Raw genomic sequence first — 19,015 nt, 5'->3', positions numbered from 1 at the left:
TGTCCTGCAAAAAGGATATATTTGTTTGAAGAAGCTGAGTGGTTTTGGCTATCGTATTTGAGTAATAATCTAGTAACCTGTTTTACTGAATGGTTGTTCATGGATGGAGTTGACAATATCCTTAATTGTGAGACTTTTGACATCTCTCCTAAGTTGCTTTACAATTGGTATTCATGGTTTAACCAGCTAATCATAATCTTCAGATAAGGATCCCAGATATACTTATATTCTTGTCTAGACAGAGTACTAAATCGACTTTGCAATCTAGTGGATGATCTTTTCTACTCTCTACAGCCCATTTTTTACAGGAAAGTGCTTGACTGAGCTTTAATCTCTGGTTCCTACTTGTAAAGCATTCGCAGCAAGGGCTCGTCTTATCACGACTGCAAAACACTTTTCTTGCTCTCTACATCAAACAGAATTTCCATAAACAGAGATTATTTCCAAGAACTTACCATTTGTGAAACCACATGATTGCTTCCATTTACGTTATAATATGGACATCTTCAAATTCAGCGTCTACAAATATTTGCAATAAACCGACCTCATAATTTTGTCGAATCCACTCATCATTTATTATCCTCTCGTAATATTCTGATAATCTATCCATCTCATTAACCATTATTCTCGAGTGGATTTTATCCTTGATAGTTTATGATTAGAAAAAAGATATGCTTTGAACAGATTTTCCAAAAATTATTGAATTGTAAAATATTTAATGTTTTGCAGAATATTTACTTTTTAGAAAATCTGTAGTATTTGAAAAAGAAAATGTCTAAAGCTTACCTTAATTAAATTCCACTTGATTATTCAATTGTCCAAGTCCAACCATTTTTATTCGCCTAAACAGCTTGGAAAAAGTATTGCATATATCTGTTATATTATGTCATGATAAAATAAAATACGTTTTAAATTGAATGCCAACAAATGGTAACCATAATTAAACCTAGTGATGGAACGATTCCAATATTTTTCCCAATTCTGATACAATTATTAATTCTGTGCTAAATTCACAATTCCAATAAAATTACCAATTCCGGTTCTTTTTAAATTTCTAAATATAGGGTTGTTTAATATACACCTCTATTTCCAAGGCACCACTCGAATCGTGTACCTTGGGTACATATCCTTTTTCTTGTTTAATCCAATTCTCCCATTAGATCACCTTAAAATGATGTCCTTTTCTAAGTTCCTTTAAAAATATTTTAAATTAATTTTCAATATGTGCTAAAAATAAAATCATATTCATCTATAATCATTATTTTGCTAAAGACATTTCCTCTAAAGAGATGAGCCATGCATTGAAAATCCATGGATTAAGGAAATTACTTTAAATTTCGTATATTCTTTGTTTCAAATAATAAATTTTTGCTTAAAACTTCTATATTTTTACTGCAAAAATTTAAATATAAATCATATAATTCTTACTTTGCGCTATCTTGTATATTGAATTATTTTATTTGGCTGGGATTGTCCTGTATAAAAATATTTCCTCCCAACAATATTTTGTTAAATGAATTAAGTATAAGAAAATAAAAATAAGCAAAGTTTCTTGTTCGCAGTAGACGCAATATTTTTTTCTACAGAAAATGGAAAAATTACAATAAATTCCTTATTATGTTTCACTATCTTCCGTTAAACAGATTGCACGTTAACATGAACATTCTTATGACAGTTTTCTGAACCTACTACTTCCGTACTGATTCATGGCAAATTTGAAGCAGGTGCTTTGTTTGTGACATAATCATTAGAAGACTACTTTACAGGGCCAACGAGCTCTCTCTATCCGGTTTGTTTTTCCAGCATAGCCCATTTTCCTAGATGTATTGCCTTTACCACAGCTGAAGAACCACATCTACCCCCCGCCCATATGATAACCCTTCAGAATATCACAGGGATTGTTGCTGCTGTTGTTGTTGTTGTTGTTGTTGTTGTTGTTTTTGTTTTACAGCATATCAACCCTTTTCAGGTTATTTAATGCCGAATCCAGAGATTTTGAAGAACAATTTTTTAATAGAATATATTTGTTTTTTCCGTCAGTTTCTATGTAACCCATAGTTGGGACCCTAACAGGTACTACCATTCTAGGTCACAGTGGACCTTGGAGCAATGACAATTAAAGGGTGGCTCAACACTCCCCAAAGTCCGCAAGCTGGGGCCTCATCATCGGATATAGTTTAAGATCATATCCAAGACCATATCAGAGGGAGGCTAATTGAACTCCAATGTGCTTAACAAGATTCTATCATGTCGAACATGTCGTACTCTGTCTTTGTCCGGTTATTTTATGACATGTCTTTCCCTGTTGCTCTTGACCCATGGATGTAAGACATCTATTTCTCCCTTTTTCGGTTCACGTTTTTCTTTTTTTTTTATATATATAATCTTTTTCTTTCTTTCTTCATTGCTGTGATGTCACTTCGCACATGGCTCGGTCATTTGCATACGTTGGCTGTCAAACGCGCGGCCACGCTCTCTCACATGTGTTCCACTTTGCAACAGTTTAAACCTAAGTGTTTTGTTTGATCAAATTCCACATTATTTTGTTGGTGGGCAGAGAATTTATTCATGTTGTCTTTTGTCATAAAACGACTTGTTTAATTTACAGTTGTTGCAAACTTGTCTCTTTTTTTAGGAGAGGGGGTGGCTTACACCTGAGATTCCCTATTTTCTCACACTGAATTTAATCCTGTTTTTTCTAGGTTATCAGTTATCATTAGAAGAAATCATTTAAGTAAACATTACAAATACATATATATATACGAGGCACCTTCAATAAGTTTCCAGACTTTTTCATATGGGCACATTTATTGATAGTACACACATGAAGCTCTAGTCCCATTTGAAGTAATCTCCTCCGGCTGCAATGCACTCGTTGTAATGTTCCAACAGCTTCTGGAAGGCCCCATGGAAGTCCTCTTATGTGAGCGTGTCAATGACCCTCGTCACAGCCTCTTTCATCTTCTCAATTGTCTCATAACGACATCCTCTTCCACATCTTGCGTTCCTTGCGAATTATTGTGTAAACAGTTCCCACACTGACATCAAATTGTACACTTATTATCTCTATAGAAACACAACTCTCCTTATCCATGAAATTCTTTATTTGGTGTTCTGACTTCTTTTCTCATCCCATACCTCTCATCATCCCTCACAGATTCCCTACCTTCTTTGAATTACCTTATGCTACCCAAAAACTGATGGTCGATTCATGCAAGATGGCCCAAAGCAGTCTGAAGCATTCTATACGTTTCTGCGGCATTTTTTCCAAATTTAAAACATATTGCATATTATTCTTCTAAAATGTCCTCTCATCCAGATTGCATTTTTGAAATTTACCAGCTGTAACAATTAGGCTTTAGTAAGGTGTATTCCAATTCTTGCTTTAACTGTTCATTTGAACCTGAAATCATAAAAATCGGTTAGTCATCTCATATGTATAGCAATAACATACTGAATTTTTAAGACTCTACGGAAATTTTAAATACCTGTACAAAAAAGTCTAGAAATTTATTTAAGGCACCCCATATTTGCCTTAGTTTATATTTGTGAATCGTAGTGTCTATTTTACTTACTGTTTTCAAGGATTTGCACTGTCAACCATGTCAGATGCTTTGGGCTACAGGGCAACACATTTAAATGCCATTTCTATTCATTTTATATTTTTTATTATTCTTTTTTAGAAATTTATCTCCGTTGTTATAGAAATAATCATACGAAGTCAGGAAAGCGAAATTATTAAAAAAAAAAATTATGAAAATATCGAGGTGCAATTTTTTTTTTAAATAAGCTATGTTTATACAATCTACACAGCTTCTGATAAAAAAACATATTTCTGATTTTATGAATGACAGACTCCTGCCATTACTAATCAGCATCTGTCAACCAAATTTTATCGAGCATAAGTAGATAATGTGATGATGAATGAAAATGAAACCTGGCCAGTGGGGGTTGAGGTTATGCATTGTATGGTGAGGAATGATATAGTGGATCATGTGTAATGTGAGTCCCCCCAAAAATAGGCTTGGATCTGATGACCTCGGAGGAAGATTGAATCTAGACAGTATAAGGATATGCATGCAGAACAAGAAACTGATGGTATGACCATGAAATAATGGATCAAAATTCTTTTTTTTTTACTAGAAAGGTCACCACTTATCAGGGCACAAAAGCCATTCTTAGATAAGGGTTAGGTGTCAGGTAGATGGAGAGACAACAAGACCATTCTTGGAGGGGCTTGCGTAGGGCATGGTTATCCAAGAGGGCGGCTTAACAGGAACCTATTCGTTAGATTTGAAGACTGCCATGTTATAATCAAATTGGAAGAAGACATACGGTATTGCGTTCCATAGATGGACAGTTTTAGGAAAGAAACTGCTTGTTATGGCATAAAAATTACATTGTTAATTTAGCAAATGCTCTAATGGGATGCCAGATTATTGTATTCGGGTCTAAGTATAGGTGCTAAAACTTGACCAGGCTAATTACTGTATTAACCAAGTAAACCATCTTATAATGTTATTTCAGACTTAAACATGGCAGAATGGAAAAAATGTTATTTCAGGTTTATGCATGAAAGACAGATATCATCATCATCATTATCATCAGTTTAACGTCCATTTTTACATGCTGGCATGTGCTGGACTGTTTTTAGAAATTGACTTCCAAACTAGTCTTTTTCTGGTCATTATTTTTTCCTCTTTCTCTCAAACTTTTTTTTTTCATTGAGTCCATATATCAAATCCATTGCTCTTTCAGCTTCTCATAAAATCGGTTCTCTCTATCGCTCTAAACACTTTCTCATGCTCGAGGCTGTTCTTTATCTCTAAAAATCTTTTATCAGACTATGGAGTGTTGTTGTTATATTTGGGCTGGTGAATCTGGATACCATTTGAAGGTATTTGATAAATTGCAGATACGTATCTGTCATTTGATTGGCCTTACTCTTTTCTTCTTCACTGCAACCTTTCACTCACAGACGTGATGTTGCTAGTCTCAATCTTCAAATACTACAATGACATGTGTTCTTCAGAATTATCTGATCTATTCCCTGTTTCCTTTGTTCCAGCTCGTTTGACTCGTTGGTCTAGTGGTCTCCATCAATTCGCTGCTTTAATACCTCATTATAATACAGCTTCCTATTTCAGTAGCTTCTTTCCAAGGACTGCAAGGTTGTGGAACTCTCTTTCTGCTCACTGTTTCCCTTCTACCCACAACCTTAATTTTTCAAGACTAGAGGTAATAGGTATCTCCTGTCTTTGCAATAATCATCTTTCGTTCTTATCTCTTTACATCAAGGGGCTCCATGCTTTGTCTTGATTTCCATTTAAAAAAACGTAATTGTTTTACATCTACTAACTTAAGAACTCTAATCCATTCGTGCAGCATGACCATTTATCTCCAAGAAAATACGACGGCTGCTTGAGGAGAGGCGGGTGAGTGGTGGAAAATAAAAAGCCTCTTAATTACAACGCTGAGAGTTAAGAAAATTTTGAAACTTTTTCTTTCGTTTCGTCCAACACGAACACAACTTGGGCGTCGGAGGAATTTGCGTTCCTAACCCCCCCCCCCAAAAAAAAAAAACTATAGACAATCTTTCAATAATATAGGCCCGACCTTCCATTTGAAAATTCAGATGCTTCAAATTTGCAATAAATTTGATTCATAGTCATTAGACACAAGTTAAATTTTATAGATTTTTAAAAATCTATGTCATGTAATAGATTTTGATCCAAATTGAAATACAGATTGCATTATATCTAGATTTTAACCTTCATAGGAAGAAAAAAATCTAGTGAAAAATTGAAGATATTATTTTACCCGTTCAATGAAGAGTATACTTGTAATATATATATATATATATATATATATATACCGTAAGTTATGTTCAAGTATTGACAACACAAATAATCAACCTTTTTATATCAAGCTATACCTTTGCTCAAAGTTTGTTTTGAATAGGAAAAAAGTCTTCAACAGCCAATCCCATTCTTTGATCTACAAATGTATTTACACAAACAGAACAGCATGTGTATATCATTAGATACAAACAAAGTTTCTTACACACACTTATTCCTATATATATATATATATATATATATATATATATATATATATATATAACTACTTAATTTACTCACATAAAATTAATATACGAAAGTGTAGATTTATGTGTAAACTTTAAGTATTTACTTCAAAAGTGCTCAATACGTAGGTAGAGCTAGTTAGTAATTTATAAAATATATATGGCGATTAAGCAACACTGAATATTCCGCGTTTCATCCTCTCTAGGACTCCTCAGGCTTATGCGCCTATATATATATATATATATATATATATATATATGGGGAAAATATGCTTATTCAATTATATTTCATCCTTTATTTATATCAATCCTTTAATTTATGAAGTTCAATGTAACTACAGAGCATATACAAATAAATGGCAAAAAGTCTATATTCCAAATTTTAAGATGTTGTCCATCTTACACGTTTATTTTGTAGCCCAGAACCATTCATATAATTATATCAATTTTTTAATAATTTCTGCCCTGATTCATTAGAAGAATAAAAACTCATTAATTTTTAAAGAAAATAAAAACAATTGCAACCCCTTTTCTAATTTTTTTCGGATTTATGTAATCCTGTATATATTTTTTAAATTTTATTTTAAAGTTAATGAGTTCTTATTCTTCTGATGAGTCAGGGAGAAAAGATTAAAAAATTGAGATAATAATTAAATTAATGGTTTTGTCCTACAAAGCAGGTGCTGTCAAGAATTGAACATTTTAACATGCTGAAAGGAATAAACGGTAAGATGGACAATATCTTGGAATTCGAAATATAGACTTTTTGTCATTTATATATATATTTATGCGTGTGTGTATAGGTTATATATATGTTTGTGTGTATATATTTTATAGAGGGAATTAGACCTGGAGTCAAAAGAGCAGAGTCTATTTTAATGTATTAATAAATGTATTAATACTTTTAAAAGAACTGTGCCCATAATACTGTATATATATAATAAGCTCAATAGGTATATGTATCCTAGAGCTATATTAATAATGAGTAAAAAACTATTAATTGTGAATTATCAATCAGTTTCAAAAGGAAAAACAAACAAAATCAACTTGAGTGTACGATCGTTTTGGAGAGCAATGTTCATTTTTATTAAAATTGACAATAATTGACGAAGGTTTTATCTTGGATCATCATCTCCTCATCAGCAAAATGGGAGGAGATTAAGACACCAAACATCATAACCAAACCACCATATATTTGTGTGTGTGTATATATATATATATATATATATATATATATATATATATATATATATATATATAAAATTATTGATTATTTTTACTTAAAAACATGCTTCATGTATCATGCTTATGCAGTCATCAGTGTAGGAAGTGATAATTACTGCAAGACAGAGGATTCGAACCCAGACACAAAGTAACTTTTGACTTTGTAGCCTAGTAATCAATCTCTCAGCCAACAAGAATTTATCATGGGAAATGAAAGAGAATTAAATTCTGTATACAATATCGAGGCAAGCCGACAATTACAGGAAACTAGTAAGATAGTGTTCAACTGGTGGAAATTTTTGTTGCAAAAAATGTTTTGCTTTTTTTTTTACACTGTTGTTCTGTATTCTGCTTGCCAACAGTGTGGTGTTTTATTAGCATACATTTACTCAGTAACGTCCTACAGTTAAACAGCTCTATACTTGCTTGTGTCGTCTTCCTCTTTGAGGAATTTAGCTTCATTCCCCATTGTAGAACGACAGTCGGTAATGTGAAGAGACACCGAAAGATATGCCAACAACCTTATGCGTAAGAACACACAAGATCTTACCATGAACACTCGTTCAGAAAATACTCAAATACAATAGTCAAGACCGCTCTGTTACTTCAAACATCCTTCAAACAAATGTGTCCATTATCGTGAAGCATATTAATAGTTCAACTGCTACGCATGATTATATTTTCTTGATTGTTGTGTGAGAATATATAAGTGTAGGAAATCCTCAGCCACAAGACAGTCGCTTTTGGGATACATTTTTTCCATTGGTCCATTATTTTTGAAAATAAAGTATGAGCTATCTAAATAAATAAATACAAAACATTGTTCCATTTATCACAATTATATTGCCATCAAAACATCTCACTATTATTTAAATAAATAATGCAACATATTCTTTTAAAATACTGTATATATAATGGAAGTCAAAGACCCAAACACACCTACTTTATGCTTAATTCCGATCCATCCATAGTCTTGAACCCCTGGAGGAGCATAAACCATCTACAACTTTGTAGATGCTTTTGTAGCGAGGAGTTCTTTTTTCGGGTGAAGGTGTTGGCCCCACACCAAACCTTCCCAGAGGGTACATACAGTGCCTAGCCTTCCCAAATGGCCAGGCTTAACCTTGCTTAACTTCAGTGATCTGGCGAGAACCGATGTGTCAACATGATTGTGCCATACTTATGCTTAATTTGCATGACTATTTTTTAAACAGTTTATAATACTTTAATATTTGGTGTTATTCATTTGTAATTTTATTATCCTGTTTTCCCATATATATATATATATATATATATATATATATATATATATATATATATATATATATATATATATATATATATATATATATATATATATATCAACACATTATGTCGAGGAGCAAAGCAATTCATACAAAGAGTTGCATTTCACTTTTGACTAGTGGCTTACTATTGCAAGACTCATTTATATAAGTTTATACATCTTTGAACAAATAGAATTTTAATAAATTTCACAAATTTTTTAAAAGGGTTCCAACAACTGTCAGAGAAAAGTTGATGAATACAGATGAATGTTATCCTTTCTTCAGAATAATTATGCAGTAAGCTGTAGTATTATATATTATCTTATAGGTTTCACTTGAGACGGCATAATCACATTGACACACTGGTTCTCATTAGATCAGCGAAGTTAAGCAATTTTCAGTGTGGTCAGTACTGAAATGGGTGACCATTTGGGAATTCCAGGTGTTGTATATGCTCTCTGCTAAAGCCGGCATTGTTTTCAGTTGTCTAGCACTTTTCCTTGCCACTGGAATTAAGCAGTGCTGATTCAGGAGGGGTGTGGTTGTGGACTGTGTAAACTTTGCCTTACAGCTACCCTTAGCGCAGATATTCATATTCTCTTAAGACTGAACAAAGGCATCGATATACTATAAACTCTACTTTTGAATAAGCAATATCGCCTGAATAGGTCTCTAGTTACTTGTAACTGGCTGACTGAAACATACTCATGAATGTGTAGCAACATATAAATGCTTATATGAAATTAATAAAATGTGTGTGTGCGCGTGCATGTGCAATAGTTTTGGCGATATTAAGAGTACTTAATTGAAATGATTAACAAATTACCAACATCTTCCTTAACATATTATGTTCATTAGTTTTCAAGGGAGGTAATCTAAATAAAAACTATTAGTTTTTTAAAGATTACAATGGATTCATATATGACAAACTAAGCATCCAGGTGCAACAGTAATCTTCTCTAGACACGTGCCTGTTCTTGTTCTTAACTGCACCAAAACCACTTAACATTCACAACTTTAACTATTTTTTCTATATCGGAAGTTTATTTTCATTTGTTAGCACTTGCCAACCGACTACATCTGTAGAATCATGTTTGCTATGATTAGCTTTTTTTCCGATTATACAATTACACCGTGCAATGTAGGATAATGTTTAAAACATTCAATTCACTCAAGAAGTGTTAATTCAAATGATAAGAATACGACAAACCAATTGTAAAAGAATCGGTTAAAGTACTTGCATATTTTTTTCAATACATAAGCTTTTTTGTAAAAATATTTCGGTCCCAAAATATAAAATTAAAACGGTTTCCTTTTTAAAATGACTTTGTTATTTGAGTACATTTATTCATGCAGATAGTAAAAAGTGGACATTGAGTTTACTTTCTGCAGCTTCATAACTTTTCCTTCCCTTGTTTTGTCCTTTAGTTCTCACATTTCATCAGCAATGTTTCCGACAAAGAAGAAAGAATTGCTGATTTCTGGGTCAGAATCTATTCATATAACACTTACTGTTGGCTTGTTTTTTTTTTGGGGGGGGGGTTTCTACCTTGAATTAATATGTTTTTAGTTCCTTGCATCAAATGGCTTCGTGCCTTGTCCGGAGCCTCTTTAGGTATGACTTATTTTAATGAGTAATCTAATTTCAAGATTTAATGATCCTCTTGAAAGCCAATATCAACAGAGTCCTGTCATGCACAGCCTTTTCAAATGCCCAACCTCAGTTCATCCCATCAGTCATTCTTAATCCTCTTTTAAAGTTCTCCATTACTAAATTGACAATTATTCCATCTCATTAGCCGTTATTGTCGAAAGACTTTTATGTTCAAAAAGTGGTGATTCTTCTAGTAAAACAAAAATAAAAATCATTAAAAGAAAACTAACACAATTTAATCATAAATTTCAGATTTTGTTAACTTAATTACGGATCCATTTTCATATCTAAAAGTTTATTTTAGCAATCCTCACATCTAAATCACCCTGTTTAGTAAAACCCCCTTTTTTCAAGTTCTGATCTGAAATTGAATTCTAACCTTAAGTCTTTCTATATCACACGATAAAAGTAATAGAAACGCAGTCTGATCTTGCCCATGGAGACAGGTTAACGTATGAAAAAACCTACATACACTTTTGTATATGGCAAAGGTTAAAAAAAATATTGCTAAGCAATATGTAACAATTGAATGAGGGCGAAAGGTGTCGTTTAAAAATCAGATCTGATAAAATTTTCACTGCACTTGAAACACAAATTTGTGTAGGAAGTAACAACAAAAAAAAATGACTGTTTTAACAACCCTTATAAAGCAACCTGTTTCAAAGAAGATGGGTTTCCTTTAAGCTAGAAAAAATGTCACACCTGCCAATATCTCTACAAAGCCACCATTCGCCCATACATAGAATATTGCATGAAGTATTCTTGCCACGTCTGGGTTGGTGTACCAGCCACTCATTTCTTCCTCTTAGATCTAGCACTGTCTGCCAAGATCCAGCCTCTATCACATTGCTACAGTGTTGCATCCCTGTGCTCGTTTTACAAGTACTTCCATCGAATACACTCCAATAAAAAGACTGCAACTGTCCTCCCTCAACAAAAATACTTTCGCCCTACACAACTAGCAGCTATATTGCACTTTTTCACTATAGAAGTTCATGGATGCCAAAGAATTTTCTTTTTTGATGACTTCTTTCCTGCTTTCTGTTTTTCCGATCATAGCAACATGCAGAAATTTAAATGGGAACAAACATCTTGCTGTCCAACTCCCCTCCTAAAATGTACCCCCTGTAAATCTGGATTCTATTACTAGTCTGTTACAGGGAATTGGTATTATGCCTTGTTTGTTTATTTCTTGTTTGAAATCGCATTAATCCTAGGTGGGTGCAACCGGCTTCCTCCAAAGGAAGAAGTTTCATTGGAATAACAAATTCCCCAGTCGCTTGTATGTTTAAAGTAAACTAAAAGTAAAAAATATAGATAAAAATTTCTTTCAAATATCCAGTTCTAAATATGTGAATAAATATCTTATTGCTCAACTAACTCTCCACCTAGGACCCCACCTATAAATCTGGTTCTTATCACAGTAGCCCCTTACATTTCAATCAATACAGTAACTATGCAAGTAATTAACAAAACGTACCATTCATGCAATGCATCAACTCAATCTGTGCATTTAGTGATGAAAGTGATATTTTAAATTTAAGCAGATTGATTGAATAATGAACGACCGGAACCTCTCATAGATATGCGTAACCACATTTAAAAAAAAAAAATTTCTAATTTCAGAATGGCAGACCAACTGACGGATAGAACATAATATACGCATCTAAAATCGCTCTTTGGTCTTTTGGCTATGAGCAAGTGTAGTATCTGTTCTGTCTTTGTTAGTTAAGGAGAGTTCTTCTTGATTGAGGCATCATTTTTATTTTTGTCCCAATCCAGAGTGCCTCTTTAAAACGCGTTATGAACTGAACTTGTATCCTATTTTACCCTCGTGTGGAGTCAAGTAAATAGGAACATATTGAATATAAGAATTTGGCAAATCGAAATAAGGCTATGTTTTTTGATTTTTGCGATGAGGATTGATAATTTGGATTATTTGGATTATTTAGACTGGGGATTAAACCTTCAACTTCCAGAAGAATGTCACTCACAACTGAATTTTTATCAAGCACTTTATTCGTTATGCCATAGTCAGAGCGAGTGATACTCTCAACACAATTGCGAATAACTTAGAACTTGTATCTGGCTAATGGATTGAGAGCATGCTAACCTTTCGTGGATTAAATAAAGGGCTTCATTAGAAATTCTCTGCAGATTCCCAAGTTCCACAAAAAGATGTCCAAGTTCGACTAGATACAGCTGAAGAAGATTGGAGATTATATTGGTTGAAACGTTGTGAAAATAACACTGAAGATGAGAACAGTAGTCTAAATTATCCGAATTAAACAAAATGGTATTCACTGACGTAAGATTTCAGTTATGGTCCTGTTAACAAAAATCTTCTTGCATGAATCAAGCAATATTCGTACGCTAAAATATATCCGCTCATAGACTATGAACTATTCAGAACATAAAAGAAACTTGGCAATCTAAGTAAAATAGAATATCCTAAACTGCTTATTGTTTTTCTGATTTTTGTATAAATTTTGCTCAACCCCTGATGCTACCAAATCTGAAGTTATCGATTCCTGACTTAAATACACCAAAAAATGATGTTATTGTTTTTTCTCCTTCGCAAAAATCAATCATGTTCTGCAAGGCCAAAAACAAAAACAACAATTTTCCTCAACAAACCAAACAAAATCAAACCAAACACCATGAATAAATATGTAAGGATATGAAGAAATTAAAGCATAAAACTTTTGCCAAAATGACTTGATTCAGTATTAAATGAACTGAAAAGGGTTTATATGCTGCAAACCAAACCAAACCAAACACCATGAATAAATATTTGAAGATATAAAGAACTTGAAACATAAATTTTTTTTATCAAAATGACCAGATTTTGCATTAAATGAGGTTGATATGCTATAAAACAAAACCAATTTTGCTTAACTGCTCCGACAGCTGATCAATGGCTGCTATATCTAATAGTGTTTAGCAAGGAAAATTCTGTTTCAAATCTAAGCATGACAGACTAACGGACTGAAAGATCGACTAACAGAACCTAGTTTTAAGATGCTTGGACACATTCTCCAAAGAAGACACCTTTGAACTGATGAATTTCTGGAACGCTGCCCAATTGGCACACTGAATGATTTTGAATGAAAGAAAACTGATTTTCAATCCAAGCTGTAAAAATATTTATGCACTCATTTTATTTGCAATGTTTTGTAAAATAACAATAAAATATAAAGGAGAGAAAGGAATGTTTTGAATTTAAAAGTAAAAGAATTATTTCATTTGAATTTTTATTTATAAAATATATAGAAATCCTCAACATATATAAAAACAAGAAGCAACCACAAAATTCGCGCATAAGCCTGACGAATCTTACAGTGGATGAAACGCAGAATATTCAGTGTAGCTTAGTCGCCATATATATTTTATAAATTACTATATATGTATATATATATTCGGTGTGTGGTCGCTTATATGCACTCTTGATAGAATTACACCAAATTTAGTATGAAGCATGCGTGGTATTTTATTGAAGGGTTTAAAAATATCAACATTTTTACTGTTATAACTACAAACAATAAAAATCTATAGGTTTCAACTTCCTTGTTGAAATTGCATCAAATTTGACTTAACGCACCTTTGAAATGAAACATAAGTTCCAAAACTATTGGACAGAAGTAAATTCATTTTTGCATGAAGCACCCTTTGGATACCGAATGTGTCATTAGGGTTACAAATGATACTACTACTACTACAATACTATTATAGTATAAAGTTCCTTCCTAAACTATTTTGGCTTTACAGAGTTAAGTGTGACAGATGGTCTGCATTAGCCAATGACAAAACTTGCTTGACTTGTATACACTTACAGACATAAATAAAGTGTTTATTTACAGCATCTATTGCCAAATGGTCACTCATGTCAGTAATAACCAGACTCAATGTCCCTTTACTTAGATAATCTAACGAAAACCAGTGTGTCAACTTAATTTATACTGTAGTAAACTACAATATTTCTACAAACAAATTGCATATGACGTTCAAAGCATTGGGTAAATCAGCATCTTCGATTTAATGTCCGTTTTAAATGCTGATTTGTGAGGAACGACTTTTAGAAATTGATTTCTAAACTAACCAACTTTGGTCAAGTCTTTTATAAAATATAAGAATTGCACCAGACTCTGCAACATTTAAATTGCTCAGCCTGGACTGCAGCCAATTTTCTTGGAAAGATTTTTTCCTTAATTGAGTGAAGGTTTTTTATAAGCCAGATGCATTTCCTGACGCCAACCCAGTAAGGTGATGAAGATCAGTGTTTTTTACCGAGACATCCGTAGGTGATTTTCCATCAAGTGCTCCACCTAAAATTAAAATGTTTTTACAACTCATCATCATCATCATCATCATCATCATCATCATCATCATCATCATATACAAATCCAAAGAGTCTATTGTTAACGTTGGTTTCTCCCACATTTTTCTAGTCAGTACTTACGGAAGGAACAATGTGAAGGTTACCAACATCTTAAGTGAAGTTGATTTTGTGTAACGAATTGGATTGGAACTTTTCCAAGTTCCATCCAGGTCATTAGTTCATGTCCCTAATCACATGACTACCATTTTACGACTAATGATAATTATAAGCTCCAAAATGAGCTGCAAAATTATTGGTTTGGAAGTAATAAATTTAAGTAAAAGAATTATGATTTTTACATAAAGCTTCACCATTCATAAGCATTATTTTTTTTGTTTTATTTTTGTTTCAAATATTTTGTATCTTGTCATTTATTGTCAATGAATGTTTGTATGGCATTTAAATGAAATAATTTTTTTCTCGTAATATTTTTCTATTCAGAATATATAACATATCTAGTAGTTTGATGGTTTGAATAGTTGTATATTTCTTGCTTGCATCATTAATTTGAGATGTGGGGAGATCTTTGTTTTAAATGCAGATGTTATAGATGCAGGCTGAAGGAGATTAATTTCTTTCTTCTTGGATCTTTTCTCGTTTTCTCTGTTACCGCTGTTCTTTTTTTCATGCATACAAACACACATATTATTTGCCGAAAATTCCCAACACGCAATAAGAAAAGGAAAAGGCTATACATTTAACAATATATTAACTATACTTCATAAAATGTGAACATATTTAATAAACAAAATGATTTACAGCGATCTATAATAAACTTTTCATTATTTATTTACTATAATAAATATATATATATATATATAATCATCATCATCATGCAGTCCGTCAGTCTTGACCATGACTAGTCGGGGCTTCAGTGCTTTATCCATCGGTGTTGGCCTAGTCTCACTCCATCACCACAGGACTTTCCACCTTGAATCCAAACTTGCTTGCGCAGTTAAGGTGCAGTATCTGTTGCACATCAGATAGACACCTCTGAACCTCCAATGCTCATGTCTAGTGGAGTGAACCTGTGACGACTGGCAGCAGAGGAGGCCGCAGCTTCTGGCCAAAAGTAATCTCAGTGAGGTAAACAGTCGCCCTATCATGTCCGCTACACCTTTTCTTTCTGGATGAGATTCCATAGTTTTTTAAGGAAAACTGTAAGGCAGCATTAGGATTTGAAGTCAGAGTTCCCATCTCTTAGTCTTTTGCTGTGATAAGGCCCACAAGGCAGTGGTGTTTGATTTTGGGGTTGATTCCCCTAGTCTTCGCCCAACCAAGGGCACCCATAGAACAGCGGGGTAGGGGTTGGTAGTGTGCCGAGGCATGTTTACACATCAGTGGGCCATAAAAAAACTACCTCTAAGGTCCCCTACTACTATGAGATCTCCTACAAGTTTAGCCCGGAGCTGCAAGGCACCCAGTTACCGTGTGTGGCCAACGTGGAGGCACTGAAGAAGTGTTGATGATGGAGAGGTTATGTACTGGCAGGGAATACTTATGCATAGCTGCTCCCTTTTGACCACGAGGTTAGCCAGTGGTGTTAGCTGGAAGCGAGAAGGCATGCAAGCATGAACTTAACACTTACTTATACCTAACACACTAGACGCATCACATCCCCCTGCCAGATTAAGAATCCAAATACACACACACACACACACACACACACACACACACACACACATATATATAAGTTACTTTTCAACCACTCAGACCCACACATTGTCTAGTACTTCAACACAAAGGGGGGTTGAGGAAAGAAATAAAACTCTGACAGCATTTTTTTAATATCGGGATGATTGTGATGTCATATCGTGCATGAAAAGGGACCCTCCACCCATCTCCAGTGGGCTTTTCCTAGACCACAATCTTGTAGATGAGGAGTCGGCTGATAGTTTACTTATGTTGTATGTTTGGTATTCTGCACAACCACTTTTTCCAGCACCTCTCACCCTAAACCTGAAACTCTTAAATAAAATGGTAGTTCAATCAAGCATTATGATTAAACCAGGCTTCAACTCAGACAAAACCAATTTGCCTCCTCCCTTGAGGCTTGAATTCACAAATATCTGCGGGCTTAGAACTAATTTAGATAATGTTGAATCATTTCTTCTGGCAAATACCTCGGATATGTTAGCGCTAAGTGAAACTAACCTACATCCTTCATCCCCTTTAACTACTTTAACGTGCCTGGTTATCTCCCACTTTGCCATGAGGTCTCAGATAAACATATACACGGACTTGGAGTTTATATCCGAAACACCCTCCCCTTGACTAGAGAAACAAAACTAGAATCAGACGACCAGACTTTTCTGTGCTTTAGACTTAACATGCAACATAACATTGCTACTTATATTTTCTCTACCGCTCTCCTTCAACTCAGGACTGTACACTAATCAATCAAGTCTCTGACAGCATAGATACAGCACTCTCCCTCGATACTAGTGCACAAGTACATGTATTTGGTGACTTCAATGTCCTCCACAGTAATTGGCTTGGATTCTCTACTTACACAGACGTATCTGGTAGCATAACACATAGCTTCTCTTTATTTCATTTCCTATCACAGATGGTTACGTTTCCGACACGTTTCCCAGATCAACAAGATCAATATGCATCACTTTTAGATCTATTTCTGACCACAGTTCCTGATGATTGTGTAACGAATCCCCATAACTCACTCGAGAATGCTGATCATGTTGTGATAATAGTAAAAATCGCCCTTAATTCTCGACCCAAAACTGAAGAGCCATTGCTCAAAACAACAAGGTATTATAAGAAGGCTGACTGGAAAGCAATCAGAATCTCATCTTTTCTCTTCATGCTGAACAGTGCACAAATAAGACTACTGAATGGTTCAAAACGGCAGTTGAAGCATATGTTCCTCTGCGGAAATTCTATAGCAACAGCTAAGACAGAATATACCAAAACCACTAGAAAACGCATCAAAGCACAGAAATTAGGGACCCTTGATTTCTGTAAAATCTACAACAGTATAGTAAATAATGGGCAAGCAACAATTCCCCTACTATTCAACAATCATGAGGTTGTTTGCATGACAACCGAAAAGGCTAACCTGCTTGCCAGTCGGTTTGCCTCAAACTCCAAATTCGGCCCAGTAAACCTGACTTTCCTTTGCGGACAGATGCCCCACTGGATGATATGAAAATTACTCCTTCTCAGGTGCATGATATCATAAAAAAACCTAGACACCTGAAAAGCATGTGGACCTGATCTCATCCCAGCTGTGCTATAAAAAAAATGCTCCACTAAGGTTGCTCCAATCCTCTCCAAACTTTACAAAAAATGCCTTAATGAATCTTGCTTTCCTGACTGCTGGAAAACTGCTTCATACACTGAACAAAGTAGGTGAGAGTTGAGCGGTAGCACCAGATATATCTAAGGATTTCGACAAGGTATGGCATGATGGTCTTCTCAGGAAAATCAGATCATATGGTATCACTGAACGAATACTTAATATGATTATATTCTTCCTAAATAAGATAAGAATCCAGGTTGTCCTCAACGGTCGTACATCTAAAAAATATGATATAAATGCAGGTGTACCTCAGGGTTTTATCCTTGAACCTTTATTATTCTATGACCTCCTTGATAAAATTTTCTCTGAGATGGGTGTATTTGCTGATGACACTACACTCTATAACAGGCACAAGGGGAAAACAAATGAACACATGTCTAAGGCAATGGCAGAAACACTAGAGAAAGTGGAAAGGGGACAAAATTCACATTCAATGCTGCCAAGACTAAGCTTGTTTCTTCAATAATTACAAGAAACCTTCTCAACCACCAATAGCTATGGCTAAAGATAGATTACCTGAAAGTACTTCTTTCAAACTCGTCAGCTTAACGTTCACAGGGAATTTGAGTTGAAACAGATACATTGAAAACACTGCTAGAGTCACTGCAAGGAAGATGGGCTCTCTCTCTACCGTGCTAGAAAGTTACTTACACCTGAAAGTATCATGTATCTCTACAAGGCCATCATTCGCCTATGTATGGAGTATTGTTGTCACATTTGGGCTGTAGTATCTGCTGCTTGTCTCTCGCTCCTTGACAGGATTCAAAAGAGAGTCACCAACATGATAAGTGCTGAACTGTTATCTAAGCTTCAACCTCTGTCCCATCAACGAAATGTTACATCCCTCTTCCTGTTCCACAAGTATTTTAATGGTGGATGCGCTGACAAACTACAAGCCCTTTTATCCCCTCAATGTAAATACCCCGTACAAGCCCAATAAGCAGCAAAATCTCACCCCTACACAGTAGAGATCTTTAGATGTAAGAAAGCCTTCTACTCTAATAGTTTCTTCCCCAGAAGACTTTGAACTCCCTTCCGGGTTCCTGCTTTCTCAACTGTACTGACATGC

General features: G+C 34.4%; 1 protein-coding gene across 8 annotated transcripts in view; it reads left to right on the top strand.

Moving 5' to 3' along the window:
* The window catches only part of LOC145292090 (high affinity cAMP-specific and IBMX-insensitive 3',5'-cyclic phosphodiesterase 8B-like), a 973,128-nt gene that overhangs the window by 316,302 nt on the left and 637,811 nt on the right, over positions 1-19,015 (top strand). The window lies entirely within an intron of this gene.

The sequence above is a fragment of the Euprymna scolopes genome, chromosome 13 (genome assembly GCF_053919585.1).
Source record: "Euprymna scolopes isolate OS-2025 chromosome 13, ASM5391958v1, whole genome shotgun sequence".
Lineage (NCBI taxonomy): Eukaryota > Metazoa > Mollusca > Cephalopoda > Sepiida > Sepiolidae > Euprymna > Euprymna scolopes.
The sequence above is the reverse complement of the archived record's forward strand: the minus strand, read 5'-3'. Positions and strand labels throughout refer to the sequence as shown.